The sequence below is a fragment of the Culex quinquefasciatus genome, chromosome 3 (genome assembly GCF_015732765.1).
Source record: "Culex quinquefasciatus strain JHB chromosome 3, VPISU_Cqui_1.0_pri_paternal, whole genome shotgun sequence".
In the NCBI taxonomy this organism is placed as follows: Eukaryota; Metazoa; Arthropoda; class Insecta; order Diptera; family Culicidae; genus Culex; species Culex quinquefasciatus.
In genome coordinates this window covers 127,370,142-127,377,587 of record NC_051863.1, presented here as the reverse complement: position 1 = coordinate 127,377,587, position 7,446 = coordinate 127,370,142, and positions in this window count along the sequence as shown.

Here is a 7,446-nt window from a genome sequence, read left to right as displayed (position 1 = left end):
GGCGTTGTTTTATTTGAACGAAAGAATGTTCCGTTGTTTTGTAAGTTGTAAAAATTACATACAACATTTTTTGATCGCACTACTTGACTAGAGCGAATCCTACACACCAAATTCTGCGGTTCGTTTTCTGTTAGAATTCTCTATCGTGGAACCAGAAAGTACGATCGAAATTTGTAATTTGTCGAAATTTCCATTAGAACCAACAATTTTAAAAGCATTTTATCGGAAGCATACAATTTTTTAAGTAAATCAAACATTTCAAAAATTGATTGACCCCAGTTTACGGTAGCTTATTAGGGCATCTCCACCGCTGGGGTGCAAATCAAATTTGCACCCGGCTCATGAATACCGAGATCAAATTTGCCATCTTGAAAAAACTCCGTCATCCCCACCGATAGGATAGCAAATTTGCCACCGAAACAAGCCCACCGCGCTGGGCAAATATGGGTTTTTATCATTTTTTGCTCTCGTTTACCTTCAAAATCAATAATTATGTTTTGATTCATGCCTAGAAATGCTGAAAGTTTATAAAACATTTTAATCCTTTTGAAAATTTCAATGAATTTCATTTTTCGAAAATGTCGAAAGTTAAACCATTTGCTACCCGATTTGATTCTCACCAAATTTGCTCTCGCGTTTGCCCCCAAGTCTCCCACCGCGCGTAGCAAAGCAGGTATCAATTTGATCTCAAGTTCATCTGTAGAAGAAAAATTTGTGTCGGTACCTGTCGGGTACACTCAACCCCCGGTGGTTGGTCACTTTTTCGTTTGACACTTTTTTAGTTTGTACCCCGTTGGTTGGTCAAAATCAAACTAAAAAGTGACGAACTGTCACTTTTTACACAGGCCTCACGCACACTATCAGAACAAACGTTTGGTAGTGTGTGTGAGCGCCGTGTAAAAAGGGTGTCAAACTAAAAAGTGACCCCGTTCGTTTGACAACAGTTGGTGTCAAACCATCGGGGTTTGAGTGTACTCATTTTCTGATACCCGACAAGTACCGGCAAGCCAGGGCAAAGTTTTGAATGCGTGTTTCGGAGATTTTTGTATGTCTGCTCTTTTGTATGACTCAAAAATTCTAAAATTCAAAAATTTTAAAATTCAAAAATTCAAAATTTCTAAAATTTAAAAATTTAATAATTTAAAAATTCAAAAAAATTAAAATTCAAAAATTTAAAAATTCAAAAATTTTAAAATTCAAAAATTAAAAAATTTAAATATTTAATAATTCAAAAAATTAAAAAATTCAAAAATTTAATTGATTTTTTTTAATTTAAAAATTTAAAAAATCAAAAATTTAAAAATTCAAAAATTTTAAAAATTCAAAAATGCGTTTTAATAGCTTATATTTTTTTTTAAATTCAAAAATTCGAAAATTTCATAATTCAAAAATACAAAAAAATCAAAAAATACACAAATTCAAAAATTTTAAAATACAAAAATACAAAACCTCAAAAATACAGAAATTCAAAACTGCGTTTAAATAGCCGTTGTTTTTTTTTTTATTTGAAAAACCTATTTTTTTTTGTTTTTTGTCAATTTCTTTTTATTTATTTTTTTCAATCTTTCTATTTTTTTTATATTTTTTTTTCAATTTTTAAATATTTTTTTTTGATTTTTTTAATATTAAATTTCTTTAAATCTGATAATTTATTTTTAATTCTATTTTTTTTTATTTTTTTCTTAATTTTTTTATTTAGATTTTTTTTCAATTTTTTTTATTTTTTTTTATTTTTTTTAAATGTTTTCATTTTTTTCATGCTTTTTTTCTAATTTTAAACTTTTCTTAAATTTTGATTTTTTTTTTAAATTTTTATTTTTTTAAAAATCTTTTTACATTTTTTTTATTTTTAGATTTTTTTTTAATTTTTAATTTTTTTTCAATTCTTTAGATTTTTTTTTAATTTTAATTTTCTTTATTTTAATTTTTTAATTTTTTTATTTTGTTATATTTTTGGGATTTTTTTATTATTTTATTTTTTTAAATTTTGTCATTTGAGCAACTCTCTACGAAATCGGCCGATTTCGACCATTTTTATTTTTTGTATTTTTTTATTTGGCTCAAACTTTGTGGGAGCCTTCCCTGTGACCAAATAAGCTATTTTGTGTCATTGGTTCATCCATACAAGTCTCCATACAATGTTGGCAGCTGTCCATACAAAAATGGTATGTAAATATTCAAACAGCTGTAACTTTTGAGTGAATTTTCTGATCAATTTGGTGTCTTCGGCAAAGTTGTAGGTATTAATGAGGACTTTTGAGAAAAATATAGGTACATGGGAAAAAAAATCGCGGATTTTTTTTATCAACTTTTTTTTCACTAAAACTTAATTTCCCAAAATACGTATTTTTTGATTTTCGTGATTTTTTGATATGTTTTAGGGGACAAAAATCCGCAACTTTTGAGCCATAGAGAAACATGGTCAGAAAATCTGCCGCCGAGTTATAAATTTTTAAAAATAGTGATTTTTAGAAAAAAGCGAAGTTTCATGCAAAAACAAGTTTGACATTACTTTTCAATGCAAAATTGAATTTGCAATCGAAAAGTACTTTACAGATTTTTTGATAAAGGGCTCCGTTTTCAAGATACCGAAAGTTTGATTTTAGCGAAATATTTGCAGTTTTTCAATTTTTAAAAATAGTGACCATGACACGGTGCTCAAAATACCGTTATTATGAAAAAAAATATGCACTCCGAGATTTTGGGATCTATCGATTCCTTACACCATAGCGCATCTCTGTGCAAAAAATAAAAACATTCGCTGATGTAGTTTTCGAGATACAGCCCTTTTAAGATGTTACATCCGATTTTTAATAAGAAAACCAAAACAATCAATACAATTTCAGCACTTTAAAGAATATGCATTTCGAGATAAAGGTTTTTTTTGCTTCATATGACTGTCAAGTATCTCTGGACCAAGTTTTAGAAGGTTTGCTGATGTAGTTCTCGAGATACAGCCATTTTAAAATGTTATTTCCGATTTTTCCAAAGAAAATCCATAAAATCAATACAATTTCAGCACTTTAAAGAATATGCATTTCGAGATAATGATGTTTTTTGCTTCATATGACTGTCAAGTATCTCTGGGACAAGTTTCAGAAGGTTTGCTGATGTAGTTCTCGAGATACAGCCATTTTAAAATGTTATTTCCGATTTTTTCAAAGAAAATCCATAAAATTAATACAATTTCTGCGCATTAAAGAATATGCATTTCGAGATAATGATGTTTTTTGCTTCATATGACTGTCAAGTATCTCTGGGCCAAGTTTCAGAAGGTTTGCTGATGTAGTTCTCGAGATAAAGCCATATTAAAATGTTATTTCCGATTTTTTCAAAGAAAATCCATAAAATCAATACAATTTCAGCACTTTAAAGAATATGCATTTCGAGATAATGATGTTTTTTGCTTCATATGACTGTCAAGCATCTCTGGGACAAGTTTCAGAAGGTTTGCTGATGTGGTTCTCGAGATACAGCCATTTTAAAATGTTATTTCCGATTTTTTCAAAGAAAATCCATAAAATCAATACAATTTCAGCACTTTAAAGAATATGCATTTCGAGATAATGATGTTTTTGCTTCATATGACTGTCAAGTATCTCTGGGCCAAGTTTCAGAAAGTTTGCTGATGTAGTTCTCGAGATACAGCCATTTTAAAATGTTATTTCCGATTTTTCCAAAGAAAATCCATAAAATCAATACAATTTCAGCACTTTAAAGAATATGCATTTCGAGATAATGATGTTTTTTGCTTCATATGACTGTCAAGTATCTCTGGGACAAGTTTCAGAAGGTTTGCTGATGTAGTTCTCGAGATACAGCCATTTTAAAATGTTATTTCCGATTTTTTCAAAGAAAATCCATAAAATTAATACAATTTCTGCGCATTAAAGAATATGCATTTCGAGATAATGATGTTTTTTGCTTCATATGACTGTCAAGTATCTCTGGGCCAAGTTTCAGAAGGTTTGCTGATGTAGTTCTCGAGATACAGCCATTTTAAAATGTTATTTCCGATTTTTTCAAAGAAAATCCATAAAATTAATACAATTTCTGCGCATTAAAGAATATGCATTTCGAGATAATGATGTTTTTTGCTTCATATGACTGTCAAGTATCTCTGGGCCAAGTTTCAGAAGGTTTGCTGATGTGGTTCTCGAGATACAGCCATTTTAAAATGTTATTTCCGATTTTTTCAAAGAAAATCCATAAAATCAATACAATTTCAGCACTTTAAAGAATATGCATTTCGAGATAATGATGTTTTTTGCTTCATATGACTGTCAAGTATCTCTGGGCCAAGTTTCAGAAAGTTTGCTGATGTAGTTCTCGAGATACAGCCATTTTAAAATGTTGTTTCCTATTTTTTCAAAGAAAATCTATAAAATCAATACAATTTCAGCATTTGTAAGAATATGCAATCCGAGATAATGATAAATTTTGCTTTATATGACTGTCAAGCATCTCTGGGCTAGGTTTCAGAAGGTTTGCTGATGTTGTTTTTGAGGAACAGCCGAATTAATTTACTATTTCGGACTTTTAACGCCGATTAAATAGATTTTCTTTGAAAAAATCGGAAATAACATTTTAAAATGGCTGTATCTCGAGAACTACATCAGCAAACCTTCTGAAACTTGTCCCAGAGATACTTGACAGTCATATGAAGCAAAAAACATCATTATCTCGAAATGCATATTCTTTAAAGTGCTGAAATTGTATTGATTTTATGGATTTTCTTTGAAAAAATCGGAAATAACATTTTAAAATGGCTGTATCTCGAGAACTACATCAGCAAACCTTCTAAAACTTGGCCCAGAGATACTTGACAGTCATATGAAGCAAAAAAAACCTTTATCTCGAAATGCATATTCTTTAAAGTGCTGAAATTGTATTGATTGTTTTGGTTTTCTTATTAAAAATCGGATGTAACATCTTAAAAGGGCTGTATCTCGAAAACTACATCAGCGAATGTTTTTATTTTTTGCACAAAGATGCGCTATGGTGTAAGGAATCGATAGACCCCAAAATCTCGGAGTGCATATTTTTTTTCATAATAACGGTATTTTGAGCACCGTGCATGAGTGACCAAATATTTTTTTTGAAAAGTTCAGAAAATTTGCTATAAAATTGTCTAAGAGACATTGAAGATTGGACCTCGGGTTGCTGAGATAGAGCCGCTTTAAGAAAAAGAAACTCGAAAATTGAAGTTTTCTTAATATCACCAAAAAAAACACACAATTTTCTAATGACGATATCTCAGCAACTGATGGTCCGATTTTCAATGTTAATACATGAAACATTCGTGAAATTTTCCGATCTTTTCGAAAAAACATATTTTAAAAAAAATTAAATCAAGACTAGCATTTTAAATGGGCGTAATATTCAATATTTGGCCCTTTAATTGCTGAGATATCGTCACCATTTATTGCTGAGATATCGTCATTACAAAATGGTGGGCTGTTTGGGTGAGAGTTAGAAAACTTCAATTTACGTGTTTCTTTTTCTTTAAGCCGCTGTATCTCAGCAACCAGAGGTCCAATCTTCAATGTCTCTTAGACAATTTTATAGCAAATTTTATGAACTTTTCAAAAAAAAAAATATTTTTAGAAATGGTCACTCATGGTCACTATTTTTAAAAAATTGAAAAACTGCAAATATTTCGCTAAAATCAAACTTTGGGTGGCTATATCTTGAAAACAGAGCCATTTATCAAAAAATCTGTAGAGTACTTTTCGATTGCAAATTCAATTTTGCATTGAAAAGTAATGTCAAACTTGTTTTTGCATGAAACTTCGCTTTTTTCTAAAAATCACTATTTTTTTCAAAAATTCATAACTCGGCGGCAGATTTTTTGACCATGTTTCTCTATGGCTCAAAAGTTGCGGATTTTTGTCCCCTAAAACATATCAAAAAATCACGAAAATCAAAAAATACGTATTTTGGGAAATTGAGTTTTAGTGAAAAAAAAGTTGATAAAAAAATCCGCGATTTTTTTTCCGTGTACCTATATTTTTCTCAAAAGTCCTCATTAATACCTACAACTTTGCCGAAGACACCAAATTGATCAGAAAATTCACTCAAAAGTTACAGCTGTTTGAATATTTACATACGGTTTTGGTAGAGAATTGCTCATTTTTAATTTTTTTTAATGTTTTTTTTTAATTTTTTATAATTTTTTAATTTTTTTTTGAATCTTGTTTTAAATTTTTTGAAATTTTTTATTTTTTTTATCTAAAAAAAATATTTTGTTAAAAATTAAATTTTAATTTTTTTATCTTGCAATTTTTTTTAATTTTTTAAATGTTTAATTTTTATACCTATCGACTCAGAATCAAATACTGTACAAATGTCTGTGCGTGTGTCTGGATGTGAGTCCGTGCACCGAAAAATATGCACACGATTATCTCTGGATTGGCTGAACCGATTTCTACCGTTTTGGTTTCATTCGATCTGTCTTGGGGTCTCACAAGACCCTAGTTAATATTATGAAGTTTAGTAAACTGCCGTTCTACGCATAATTGTCCCATGTCAGTTTTTGACAATTTTGACTTTATGCCATTTTTAAGTTTAGTCTGATGTGTACTTTAAGAAAAACACATAAAATCTGATACTTTGTTCGGAAACTCATCAAAAACAACACCAAGTCTGTTTGTCCCATCGTTAAACTTACGCATAATTGTCCACCAAGTATTTTCTTACACGGAATCATTAGTTTTACTAAGCATTATGCCTTGTTTACCTGTTGTATAGCAAGAGAAACACAAATAATGGTGATAAACTGCTAACTGGGATGATTAGGGACACATAGGGCGAATAGGAACCCACGGGACAATTATGCGTAGAAACAAAGAAATCGGTCGAAAAATTTCAATCGCGTTTTTCTCAGTTGCACTTTTTTGAACATGGGACAATTATGCGTAGAACGGCAGTAAAGTACTTCAAAAGTTATGCTTAAAAAACGATTTCGAATAAAGTCCGGAAGATTGTAAAAAGGGTGGTTTTTGAAAGCTATTTAAAAGACCTTTCCAACGAGCCCAAAACGTTGAAGATCTGACAATCCTATCAAAAGTTATAAGCACTTAAGTGTTATTTATGCACTTTTTGGAGGCCGGATCTCAAATATTTTGATGAAAACGTTGTCCGGATCCACCATGCGACCTGTTTTTGTATAGGTAATCAAAAGACCTTTCCAACGAGCCTAAAACATTGAAGATCTGACAACCCTATCAAAAGTTATAACCTCTTAAGTGTTATTTATACACTTTTTTATGCCGGATCTCAGATATTTTGATAAAAATAAGTCTTGTTTAAATTCTTTTTTGAGGCTCTGTAGTGTAACTTTATGAATGTAAGGAAGGCACCACCCACCTAAAGGTGGATTAAGCAACGTTTTTATTTTTTTTTATACATGAAAAAAACAATTATTTCATTTGCCGCAGTAGAAAA